We start from the raw sequence: 13,611 nt of genomic DNA, 5'->3' as shown, positions 1-13,611 counted from the left end.
ACAACAATTCTAAATGAGACGAGATGCAGAAAGGGCAACTCCATAAGCAGGCATCCAATGTTAGGTACCTAGGGGCCCTTTTACAAAGGTGCGCCAAAACGTGGCCTGCGGTAGTGTGGGCACATGTATTGGACGTGTGCTGGACGATTTCTCCACTGCATCTGGTTTTTGGGTTGGGAAATGGATGTGCGGCAAAATTAAAATCAGTGCACATCTATTTACGGCCTGAGCCCTTAATGCCACCCGTTGACTTAGCGGTAAAGGCTCACACGTTACCCATGCAGTAACCGTCCAGCACACGCCAACTGCCAATTACCGCAGGGAAAGCCCCCACAATAGAATATAGAAAATTATTTTCTACCGTGGGTTTTCGGCATGCGCCAAACTCAGAGTTACCACCAGGCGCACGCACTAGCTGGGCCGTAATACCGATTTGATGCATGCTGCACATGCAAAGGCCCTTACACGCCTTTGTAAAAGGACACCCAAATATGCACATAGGTTCTAGAATACTAGCAGTTCTACACATTATTGGTGCCAATAATTAGCATTTACAGTTTTGAAGCACTTCCCCTCCCCATTTTCTATCCCTCATATTCTGTCTATATTGTAGTTCTACCCTTCTTCCTTTTTTGGTCATGTGGTGTTATTTATCTGTATCTTTGATATAGTATTATCTCCTGTTTATTCTCTATGTACAAAAAACCCTTTTAACCAGAACCCTATCTGTCTGGCAAACCTTTTGTCTCCCTATATGCCAGCTTGTGCACTTCACTCATCCCATCTTTCACTTTCTCACTCCTCTTGTGTACATCTTCACATTTAAAAAGACTTTGCCTTTTTGTACCTAGGTCCATTCTTTCCCCACTTGTGAAAATATAAAGTGATGTGTACTGCCACGCACACGCCACCTGGCATGTGGCCAAAAAGAACAGCGGCTAGCAAGATTTGAGGCCCAGACGGCTTGGAGTAGACCTGGTAGTCACCCTGGAGAAAGCTGGGAGGAATTTATTAATTTATTTCAATAATTTCTATTCTGCACTATCTAAGATTCTATCTAAGATTCTACGTGGTTCAACGATTCTCAAGAATGAGATGTGACCATACCGGGCTATAATCTTTTTAGGAAGGATAGAGAGGGCCGAAGAGGTGGAGGAGTGGCTCTGTATGTGAGAAAGAATATCAGAGCAGCTGAAATGCTGGGAACCTGGGGAAAAGAAGAAGCTTTATGGATCGTCCTGGAAAGAGAAGACGGAACCTGTATCCACACGGGAGTTAATCTACAGACCTCCTGCACAAACGGAGAAGTTAGACAAGGATCTGATAGAAGATATTCAAAAGATTGGTATGAAAGGGGAGGTGCTACTGTTGGGAGATTTCAATTTGTCTGACGTGGATTGGAACGTCCCATCTGCGGAATTGGAAAGAAGTAGGGAGATTGTGGATGCCTGTCAAAGTGCCTTGCTCAGACAAATGGTGACGGAACCCATGAAGGAAGGGTCAATGCTGGATCTAGTGCTCACTAATGGAGGTAGTGTTTCCGATATCCGGGTGGGTGCCCACCTATGTAATAGTGATCATCACACCGTATGGTTTGATATAAGGGCGAAGGCGGAGTGCGGACGCACAAAACTCAAAGTACTGGATTTCAGACGTACTGATTTTGATAAAATGGAATACCTGAAGAAAGAGCTGTTGGCGTGGGAAGGCATAGGAAAAGTGGAAAAACAGTGGTCCAAGTTAAAGGCTGCTATAAATATGGCGACTGATCTTTTTGTGAGGAAAGTAAACAAAAACAAGAGAAGCAGGAAGCCTATATGGTTCTCCAAACAAGTAGCTGAAAAAATAAGAGCAAAAGTGGCTTTGTTCAAGAAATACAAAAGAACGCAACAAGAGGATCATGGAAAAGATTATCGGATTAAAAGAAGCGAAGAGGGAAATACGTATAGCGAAAATGCGAGCAGAAGAAAAAATGGCTAAAGATGGAAAGAGAGGTGACAAGACTTTTTTCAGATATATTGGAGAAAGGAGAAGAGATAGGAATGGAATTGCGAGACTGAAAGATAATGAGAATGGCTATGTAGAGAGTGATGAAGATAAAGTGAATGTGCTAAACAATTATTTCTCTTCAGTGTTCATGGAGGAAAATCCTGGAGAAGGACCGCGGTTGGCTGCCAAGGGAATGTCTGGGAATGGAGTGGATACTACGCCATTTACGGAAGAAATAGTTTATAAACAGCTGGAGAATCTGAAGGTGACCAAAGCTATTGGGCCGGATGGGATACATCCCAGGATACTGAAGGAGCTCAGAGAGGTCCTGGCAAGACCTCTTAAAAGATTTATTTAATAGATCTTTAGAGACGGGAGAGGTTCCACGAGATTGGAGATGAGCAGATATGGTCCCTCTTCACAAAAGTGGAGACAGGGAAGAAGTGGGAAACTACAGACCAGTAAATCTCACGTCAGTGGTAGGAAAAATAATGCAGTCACTGCTGAAAGAAAGGAAACCGACGGGTTACAGGACCCGAGGCAACATGACTTTACCAAAGGAAAATCCTGCCAAACGAATCTTATTGACTTTTTTGACTGGGTGACCAAAGAACTGGATGAGGGACGTGCACTAAATGTAATCTACTTGGACTTCAGCAAAGCCTTTGCTACAGTCCCCCACAGAAGACTCGTGAATAAGCCAAAAGGGTTGAACTTAGGACCGCAAGTGGTGAACTGGATAAGAAACTGGTTGACCGACAGGTGGCAGAGGGTGGTGGTAAATGGAATCTGCTCGGAGTAAAGGAAGGTGAGCAGTGGAGTTCCTCAGGGGTCGGTGCTGGGGCCTATTCTGTTTAATATATTTGTGGGAGATATTGCTGAAGGGTTGGAAGGAAAGGTGTGCCTTTTTGCGGATGACACTAAAATAGCCAATAGAGTGGATACCCTGGAGGGAGTAGAAACGATGAGAAGGGATCTCCGAATGTTAGAAGAATGGTCGAGGGTCTGGCAGTTAAAATTTAATAAACTAACCAAATTCTGGGTGTCCTATAAAGGTCGGTTTCTAATATCACAATTAATGAACTGTTACAGAAACCACATAATAATTTAACATGCTAGCATCAAAAGAAAATATAATGAAAATTAATTTAACATGTTAACATCAAAAGAAAATATAATGAAAATTTTCATTATATTTTCTTTTGATGTTAACATGTTAAATTATTACGTGGTTTCTGTAACAGTTCATTAGTTAAAATTTAATGCCAAGAAGTGTAGAGTGATGCACTTGGGGTGCGGAAACCCAAAAGAGAGATACCGGATAGGAGGGGAGAGATTAGTAAGCTCGACTCAAGAGAGAGACCTTGGGGTGTTGGTGTCGGAGGATCTGAAGGTGGAGAAACAATGCGACAAGGCGATGGCCGTGACCAGAAGGATGCTAGGCTGCGTAGAGAGGGGTATAACCGGCAGAAGAAAGGAGGTGTTGATGCTCCTCTACAAGTTGTTGGTGAGGCCCCACTTGGAGTATTGTGTTCAGTTTTGGAGGCCGTATCTTGCTAAAGATGTAAAAAGACTGGAAGCGGTGCAAAGAAAAGCTATGAAAATGGTATGGGATTTGCGTTGCAAACCGTACGAGGAGAGACTTGCTGACCGGATCATGTAGGAGGAAAGGAGAAACAGGGGTGATATGATGCAGACGTTCAAATATTTGAAAGGTATTAATCCGCAAACGAACCTTCTCCGGAGACGAGAAGGCGGTAGAACTAGAGGACATGAATTGAGGTTGAAGGGGGGGCAGACTCAGGACTAATGTCAGGAAGTATTTTTTCACGGAGAGGGTGGTGGATAGGTGGAATGCCCTCCCACGGGAGGTGGTGGAGATGAAAACAGTAATGGAATTCAAACATGCGTGGGATAAACACAAAGGAATCCTGCTTGTTTAGAAGGAATGGTTCTGTGGAATCTTAGCAGAGATTGGGTGGCGACGCCGGTAATTGGAAACAAAACGGGAGCTGGGCAGACTTCTACAGTCTACGCCCTGATCATGACTGAATAGATAGGGATGGGCTGGAGTGTAAATTTTAAGGGGCTTCAATGTTAGCTTCAGAACTTAATACAAGAACAGTACTGGGCAGACTTCTACGGTCTGTGCCCTGAGAAAGGCAAGGACAAATCAAACTCGGGTATACATATAAAGTATCACATACCATGTAAAATGAGTTTATCTTGTTGGGCAGACTGGATGGACCGTACAGGTTTTTATCTGCCGTCATTTACTATGTTACTATGTACTATGTTAACCAGATATGCAGATGGGTTGCAAAACCACCCCATCATTTGACAGGCAGCTGCAAGAAACATTGGCTAGCAGTAGCAGAGACCCAGATGGCTCAGGGTGAACATAGGGGTCACAACAGAGGACGCTGAGAGGAATATGCAGATTTACTGCAAAACCTCCCCAGCACTTGTGCTTTTGACACATAATTTCAACTGTGCAAAAAGTTCTACCCTTTGAAATACAAAGAAGTTTTTAATTGTTCCAAGGTAGTCCAAGAGAAAATGGAGCATATATGTACATTTCTGATATTGTATCATGTTACTCCTATTTCTAGGATTCAGTTTGTCATCTCCAGGGTTACCTCATTGATTGTATTTATTTCTATGTTTAATCCTTTCACCACTGTTTTGCTGTCAACAAAATTGTTAGCTTTTTGTCAAGCTGTACCTGCTGTAAACCACCTTAGGTGATCTCTTCATGAAGGCAGTTAATTAATCCCAATAAATAAATAAATAATGTGAATAAATGTGAATCAGTGAGTTTTTCCAGCAAACCTATTGCAGCTGCTCTATTATCATTTTCTGCACCAATACTTTCAAAGTCTGGTGAACTAAGGCACATTTCTAATCTTTTGCAAGTGCAGAGAGAGTGAATCCAACAACAAACTAAACGCCAGTAGCCGCAATAGATTGGTCTAGTTTGTCAAGAAAGTTTTGAAAGTAAAATACAAACCGCTTGATATCAGCCTTGGCAGTAAGCCTTTTTTAAACTGCTGGTACCTACCCACCTCCAGCAATCTCAGCTTCTCCCCAACATCCACTCACCAACCCATCCCAGGAGCTGCAGCCTCAGCTGTCTTCATCACCCCAGCAGCTGCAACCCCTCTGGTGATGGAGGAAGGCTCTTGGCTGCAGTTGTTGAGAGTAAGTGGGTCATAGGGAGAGGCTGAGACTGTGACTTTTGAAGAAGGATGGGCAATGGAGAAAGGCAGAGGCTAAAGAGCTGACTGCTAGTAATTTGGGGAGTGTATCCACTTACTGCCCCCAGCATCCACAGCTCCACCCTCAGGCTCTCTCCATCACCCACCTGCCCCTAGCTTCTCCCAATCACCCATCTACTGGGCTTAGCTTCTGTAGCCTAGAACTCTCAACCACTTAGTTCAGCTTTTGACAGATGTGCAGTTTATAAACACATTTAAATAAATATGTCCACCCACTCCAGCAGTAACCTCATTAAATCTCTCTTCTCCCCATCAATAGCCACTGTCTCTCTCTTCTCCTTTTCCCCCTCCCCCTCAAAAAATGACAGCCTCTTTCATTTTTATAAAGCAACCCTGGCTGGAGAATCTTTTAGTTTTAGAAATCTCTGCATGGGTCAATGTTGCCACTGCTGCCCCTGATTTCTGAGGGATGCTGATCTGTCATTGCCTCACTTGCAGTTTCAGTGCTTGCAGGCCTATTACACTCCCTCTCCTTTGCCAGCATTAACCAATGACAGGCTACCCCTTCAAGGGCTTCCTATTAGACATTAGATCCAAATTTATAGTTGCTATGGAGACCTTCAGCTCGGGGCTCATTTTCAAAGCACATAGACTTACAAAGTTCCATGGGTTACTACACGTAACTTTGTAAGTTTAAGTGCTTTGAAAATATACCATCTTGTGTGTTTGAAGAGCCCAGCTGTATATCAATATGAGAATAACTGTATTGTTGGTGCATTTACATTAAAGGAAGACACATTCATTGTACTAAGTTATTTTCTTATTTGGATCTGCCTTAGAAAATATGGTCTCTTGCATCAGGGCAAAAACTCTCTGTTCATATATGTTAAACCAGGTCAGAACTTATGTTTCAGTTCCTACGTCAGAGAGAAGACCCCTCCTTTGAGGTGGTGCTAATTGAGGGGAGATGCCAGTATTAAGGAACTCTTCATGCATACACCATCCTCTTTTATCAAGGCTGACAGGAAAGTGTCACCAATGAAAACTGAATTTGTCAGTCTTGGCAGGTGGTGAATGCTCTCTGTGTGTGGCTCTCTTGCTTCCTAGACAAGCTCAGCACTTCACTGAAGACGGTAAGCTTTCAGGCCATTTACTTTTGAAGAAAAGGTGAACTTGTTGCTTTATGATGCACCATATTTGGGCAATGTAAGGTGTATTTCAGAATGTAGGAGGGAAGTAAAGATATTGATTTCCATTTTCAGATCTAAGTATTCTCTGTTTCTGGCAACTGAAACATTGCTAACAAATTCTGATAACTGGGGGGGGGGAGCGCACAAACTATTCTTTTGCTTGCAAGCTCTTATGCAGCTTAACTCTTATCAAGACAAATGTATTCTGTTTTGAAACTGCAAAGTGGTAATCCTTCTCCCACAGCACGGGACATCAGTCAAAATATGGCTGGTGGAGAATGTTCGGAAACAATTAAAGAATTAAGTTTCATTTGTTCAAATTCAGGAAAAAAAAAGAAAGAAAATAAAATTCAGCTGTTTGTGAACAGAAGTAGAATTCTGTTAGCTACAGTTTAGTGAAATGATGATAAACTGCAATATACAGCATCAAGCCAAGTTTTGCATTTATTGATGCTTTGAACTCAACTCTTTCAAAGGTGATTATTGAAGTTTTGACAAACCATACACAAAACCTGTTTAAAAGTACAGATATTGAAACTGAAGCTTATCTTTAAATGGAAAGCTGTGCGTGTGCATTCAATGTTGCTATTCCAGGAACTGACGGTGATTGGTTTCAACAGATGTAGTTTTTGGAATGCAGCATAGGGAGAGGAGGGGGAAGCAGCTGATCCCCCTGTTTGGCAGGATGACATTATGGGAGCAGAGTTTATTCTGGTATGCAGTTGACACTGATAGCCAAGATACATATGAAGCAACTCGGTATTCAGCATCTGCACTTTTGGGACAAAAGCAGAACCAACCTGATACCGTTCTTTTCTATAATTACACCTAGAGACAGCAGTTTCCAATGGCATTTACCTGAGTAAATAAGTATTTAGTCAAATAAAATGACCTGACTGAAAAACACTTTCTTCAAATGTAGCTGGAAGTGTATATGGGTTCCATAATGCATGCGCTTGCAGCCACATTAAAAAAAAGGTCATCTTGTGGACTTGTTTAGGCCAGGGGAGGAATATGACATGTGTGCATTTGATTTTGAAATGTATGTGAACTCAGGGCCGGACCAAGGGTATCAGATGCCCTAAGTCTGGAGTGGGCAACCTTGATCCTTAAAGGCTATAACCAAGTAGGTTTTCAGGATTTCCCCCCATGAATATGCATGAGATCTATTTGCATGCACTGCCTCCATTGTATGCAAATAGATCTCATGCTTATTAATGGTAAAAATCCTGAAAATGCGACTAGGTTGTGGCCCTTGAGGACTAAGATTGCCTACCCCTGCCCTAGATGAACCTTCAGTTATACCTCCCCCCCCCCCCAAGCATCTCTCCTTCCCCTCCCTACCTCCTCAGATAGCCAGCATCTTTTCTCCCCTTTCCTACTTCCATCCCATGTCCAGCATCTGTCCCTCTTCATTTCTCCTGCCAGACTTGCCACCACCACTGCCACTCAATTGTGCTGGGGGAGAAGACAGGAGGTAGCAGTGCTTGAGAATGTGCCTATGCTTAAAAGCCCCATGTAGCACTCAGGCCTCTTGCAGCTTCAAGCTAGGAGGCGGTAGGACAGAGACAGGACCAGTTGAGGGAGGGAGGAAAGAGATGATGCTGGACACGAGACAAGAGTAGGCTCTCATTCCACAACTTCACTGCTACCTCTCCCCCCCCCCCCCCCCCTCCAATTCTGCTGCTTAGGCAGATGCTTATTCTGTGTAGTGACAGAACTGGCCCTGTGTGGGCCCTAATTGCCCTGCCACCCCTGCTTACACAAGTAGCTGGTCCAAAGCACCCAGACTCCTTTAGCAGGTGGGCTCATAACAATACCAGTAGTTTGTTTTAAAAAATGTGCACTAAGCATTTACATTGAAAGCATCCACATAGCTGGCCAGTCTGCGGACTATTTTAAAATGAGGTATTGGCTGAGGAAACTTTTATGACCCACATTTATTTTTGTGGTAAAAAGTTTTAGAAACCTCATTTTGCAAATGACAATGAGGTAGGAATTGGGACTTCCAGGTCAGGATGTTCAGATCCCCCAGTATTTTACAAAAGGCTCTGCCAACTGCAGATCCTTTTGCAGATAAGGACACCAGCAAACACACATGCAGCATCACTCAGCATCTTCCAGGTGTAATTGCCAGTAATTATACATGGAAGTACAGAGCCATATTCTAGAAGCAAAAAATGTAAGTTTTTACATTTTAAAGGGTCAAACATATTAATTTCTTCAACTGCTTATTTCCCTGGCCAAAAGAAGCACTGTGCAGAACTTTATGTATGTCTCATATGAAGTGCAAAAGCCAAAGTGGAGAGTTTTGGAACTACATGTGGAGACCCATTGCAAAATAGGAAATACAGTATAGTGTTTTGCACTGCTGAAACCATGCCCCCATTTAAATCTGTGTGTTCTGTACCATCTCCACTTGAAAATAGTGGCATTGACCTGTATATTGCATACAGGTATAGATAAGGATTTCAGAATGCCAAGATTTATGCCTTGCAAGGCTTCTAACATGACCTCCTAGATGTGCCAGATTTAATGATGCAAAATGTATAAAACATAACAGCTTTTGCAGGTACAGGAATCGTATTCAAGTACGTTTCTTAAATACTAAGGAAATATCACTTGTAATTCTCTATCCGGAAATGGCGATCGCCATTACGGCATAATGTAAGCCACATTGAGCCTGCAAATTAGTGGGAAAATGTGGGATACAAATGCAACAAATAAATAAATAAATAGAAATAAATTAGCTGGATTTAATGCCAGGTCTGTCATCTCCAAGTCACCAAAATAACCAGCTCCATTTGGTGAAGAAACGGCTAAAAGTCTTTACCATTTTGACCAATTAGTGGCTTTTTGTTTGTGAAATGAGTTGGGGTCATATTGAAAATCCCAGTGGATAGTTCTTCATCTCACAGAACATCACAGCAGGTATGAAATATCATCCTGCCTGGCATCTTTGCTGTAGTAGTCCAAGACAAGGTTTATATTCTTCTTTCCATCTCAAACAAGATTGGAGAAATTGGCAGATAAAAAAAACTTTTTGCACTCTTAGGGTTGGATTCTATATATGGCGCCTGAAAATTCTGCGCAGAAAAAAAAATACACCTAGGCATATTTTCTAAAGTATGCCTAAATTTTATAGAATAGGCTTAACTTTCCATGTGGTATAAAGAATATGTCAAGCATCGGTCCACGCAACTAAATGTTGTTGTGGTCAATTACGCTAATTAAAACCTGGTGTAAATTCCAATGCCTAATAACAACATGCATAGATTTTAGAAATGCCCACAACCCGCCCATTCCACTCCCAAAACCATGCCCCACTTTTCAACTATGCGACTTAGAATTTACAAGCACCAAGTTACAGAATATGCGTAGTAGTGCACATAAATTCTAATTAATGCCATTTAGTGCTGATAATTGCTTGTTAACATCCAATTATCAGTGTTGATTAGTTTGTTAACTAATTAAGTTATACCCATTCTTATGGAATACGCTTTGATTTCTGCATGGAAATCTCGGCACAATATATATATAGAATCCCGGGGTTAATGTCTTTATTGTGTATCTACTGTATTCTGTTGATGAGTGAAAGGTGTTCCTGTCTTGTAAATTTTACAGCTCTAGTAAACAATGAGCTCTCTTTGAGCACTATTTTTCTTTTTCTTTTTTTTTACTTTCTTTTTTATTATTAAGTTATTTTGAGCACTATTTTTCTATCCAAAAACTGATCATTTAAGAAAAGAAATCTGTCTACCATTGAACTAAGAACTTACCAAATGGCAGTAAAAGGGGCCCTGAGGTGACATCATCATGTAGGTTTACTAAAAATAGTAATAAAGTTAGAACTACAGGTAATCTAATAATGCATAAAAAGTTGCTCATAAATAGGAAAGACACCTGAATGTAGCGCCTGGATGTAGAACATTCTATTGAATATAGAGGAAAAGCCTCAATCCTGGCATGTGCTCCTTCCATTATACAACATTAGGGAGCACTGCCTGATCATCACTGGCTCAAAAACCTCTATCTGACACCCTTCGTGTGCTCTCTTTTTTATATATATAGATTTTGTTTTTCCAATTGTAAAATTTTCAAAAATTACTTAGCTTTTCTGCTAGAAATATGTAGGTTTGCCATGTGCTGAGGCCCAGTTTTACCGCCACCAGTAAAAGGTTTTCAGGAAATGGCTGTACAGTAAGTTACACTTGCTGTGTGGCCATTTCCTGGGGGAGCTTTTATCGCCTCCTATTTAGGGGGTGTTAAGAGCTTAGATGGTAGCCCAGTGGTATTTCCTAGCGCCTAATCACCGCATGCTGGAAGCCAGAACTACTGCGGGGCTCCTGAGCGAGTCCAATGGTAGGACAGATTTGATGCGCAGTGAGGCAGCAGTATAACTACTGCTGCTTCATAAAAGGGCCCCTTAGAATTTGTGGGAGATGTACCATTGGTCCATCAAATACTGAAAAAGAATCACAAGCCATAAAGAGAAAAATGCTAAAACATATCCAGATCAGGCAATTATGAATCATAATCAATACAATCCATACAAACAATCCATCTCTCTCATTTTAAAAACAAAAAGGTATTTTGTTTACAAAGGGGCCCTTTTACAAAGCTGCAGTAAGCACTAACGTATGCTTAACGCAGCAAAAAAAGGCATATCATGGGGCATGCTGAGGCATCCCATTGTAATTTTTCCATGTGTGTGTATGCTACCCGTGCGCTAAAAAATATTTTGTATTTTTTGGCAAAGGGGTGTGTCTGGGGGTGAGGAGTGGGCATGTTCTGTGCTAATCAGTTAGCCCAGCTACATTGCTGCACGCTAACCGATTAGTGAAGGTTTATAAGCGTGTTGCCATTATTGATAAATTTTGAAAATCGGCCATATTACCCCAGTGGTAAAAATGGCCTTAGCATGTGAGAATGACCCATATAAGAGTTTGCTAAGGCCACTTTTTACTGCTTGTGATACCGTGAGCAACGGTTGAGGGTGGGTCTGCACAATAACACAGCAGGACAAAAGTGTAAAACTGAATCAAGTGCTTTATTAACATAACCCTGAGGCCTATTACATCACAGGGCCAGGAACACATGGTAAAAAAGTCTCTTTGGTTTAGCGAATACAGTCTTAACCAGGGCCTGTGGCTAACAGGGCCCAAACACAGTCTGAGGCTGAGGACTGCCACGCCCCAAACACAGCCTGTTCTTCTCTTTCTCTCTGTCTCTCTAAGAGTTTCCAGGTCTGGCTCCTGCCAGACCTCAGAGCAAGGATTACAAATCTCAAATCCAACAATAAGTAGGCTTACCTCAGCAAGGTCATGGTCACTAGACATAAGTTATGAAGGCAATTGCTGAGGCTTCAGGTCTTCCTTCTCTGGGCCTCATTAACCCCAATCTAGCCCCACCTTTTATACTTCCTGGTGTCTGCACTCTCAGCTCTACCCCTCCCAGAATATCTCTTAGGTCGCCTTGCCTCTTCACAAGTCCAAAATGACTTTTAAATCAAATTCATTATTTTCATTTTTTTGAATATTTTTATAAACTTTTTTTAAACTTTAAAACGAGTTCACATCCCATCTTAAATTCTTATCTCATATATCAAAAAAAAACTTGAAAAAAATAATTTTGGACCTGTGAAGAGGCAAGGCGAGCTAAGAGATATTCTGGCTCTTATGAAACGAGTCGCCGCTGAGGTCCATGATAGTTTATGTCAAAAACTCATTCCTATATAAAACTTTGTCATTTAAGGTTTAGACGAGGGCTTTGTTGGGATTATTTGTTGAATAATTAGCCCCCGTCAGCTTGTTGACATAAACCTTTAAGTGTGTCCTTTTAAGTTGATTTATCACATTAGCACATGGCCATTAGCATGTGAGCCCCTAATGTCACCTATTTTGTAGGCGGTAGGGACTTTACGCACTAAACCCAGTACCTCTCCACTCACCCAGTACGCCCCCCCCCCCCCTCGGGTACTCCGTTCTGTGGATAAATCTCTCTTGTCTGTCCCCTTCTCCTTTACTGCTAATTCCAGACTCTGTTCCTTTTATCTCGCTGCACCTCATGCCTGGAATAGACTTCCCGAGCCTGTACTTCTTGCCCCGTCTTTGGCCGTTTTCAAATCCAGGCTAAAAGCCCACCTCTTTAACACTGCTTTTGACTCCTAACCGCTACTCACTTGCCCTGTACCCTTTTATCCCCACCTCTTTAATTCCCTTACTGCTTAGTTGTTCTGTTTGCCTGTCCTATTTAGATTGTGAGCTCTTTGAGCAGGGACTGTCTTTTCATGTATGGTGTACAGCGCTGCGTATGCCTTGTAGCGCTATAGAAGTGATAAGTAGTAGTAGTAGTAGTAAACCTGTGCTAATTGGTTAGCATGTGGCAATATAGCTGGGCATATGAGACCAGCTAATATCTAGCCATTTAAGTTATGATATTCAGCACAACTGGCTATGATAAAACCACATAAAGGTAGGTTTTATGTGATCCTCGTTATGTGGTTTTCTTAGCCAGTTAACAGCAGAGTATTGGCTCATAACCAGCTAGTTGCTGACTCTGCCCCTGGAATACCCACAAAGTAGCCAGTTTTGGCCTAGGCGCTAACTGGGCATTTTCAGCGGCACTATCCGGTTAAGTGCCACTAACTATACCTGGTTAGCCCCGGACAAGCAATTTAAACAGCCAGGAGCCATTTCTAACCATTTTAAATTGGTTTGAATGTTGACCCCATAGATAATATCAAGCCATTTAAATTCCTAAATGATTTGATTCTATTTGTATATTTATGGTCCGGATTTGGGGCAGGGCAAGCTAAAATGTCATCTGGATAACAGCACTATTCAGCCACTAAGAACTAGTTTCTATATATGATGCCTGAAAAATTGGCGCCAAAAATATTTCCACCTAGGTGTATTCTGTAAACTGTGCCTAGATTTAGGTGCAGTTTATAGAATATTCCTAGCTGTTTTATAGAATACATCTAGCGGCCATGTCAGCATCTAACTCTAAGCGCATCCATTTATGCCAAGTAAAACTTGATGTAAATACCGGTGCCTAAGTCAGGCACAGAGCAGGTGTATTCTATAACCATGTGCATACATTTTCAGAATGCCCATGGTCTGCCCATTCCACGCCCATGGCCTTGCCCCCTTTTTGGCAGTGTGCATTAGAATTTACGCGCACCACTTTACAGAATACGCTTAGCAAGTTGT

General features: G+C 42.0%; 1 protein-coding gene across 1 annotated transcript in view; it reads left to right on the top strand.

Annotated features, from left to right (window-relative positions):
* The first annotated feature begins 6,219 nt into the window (after positions 1–6,219).
* Positions 6,220–13,611, top strand: part of KLHL31 (kelch like family member 31) — a 48,888-nt gene continuing 41,496 nt past the window's right edge. The window contains exon 1 of the mRNA XM_030198968.1: positions 6,220–6,340. The gene's annotated coding sequence lies outside the window, so the exon portion shown is untranslated. The remainder of the gene's footprint in view (positions 6,341–13,611) is intronic.

Source organism: Microcaecilia unicolor, chromosome 3 (genome assembly GCF_901765095.1).
Source record: "Microcaecilia unicolor chromosome 3, aMicUni1.1, whole genome shotgun sequence".
In the NCBI taxonomy this organism is placed as follows: Eukaryota; Metazoa; Chordata; class Amphibia; order Gymnophiona; family Siphonopidae; genus Microcaecilia; species Microcaecilia unicolor.
The sequence above is the reverse complement of the archived record's forward strand: the minus strand, read 5'-3'. Positions and strand labels throughout refer to the sequence as shown.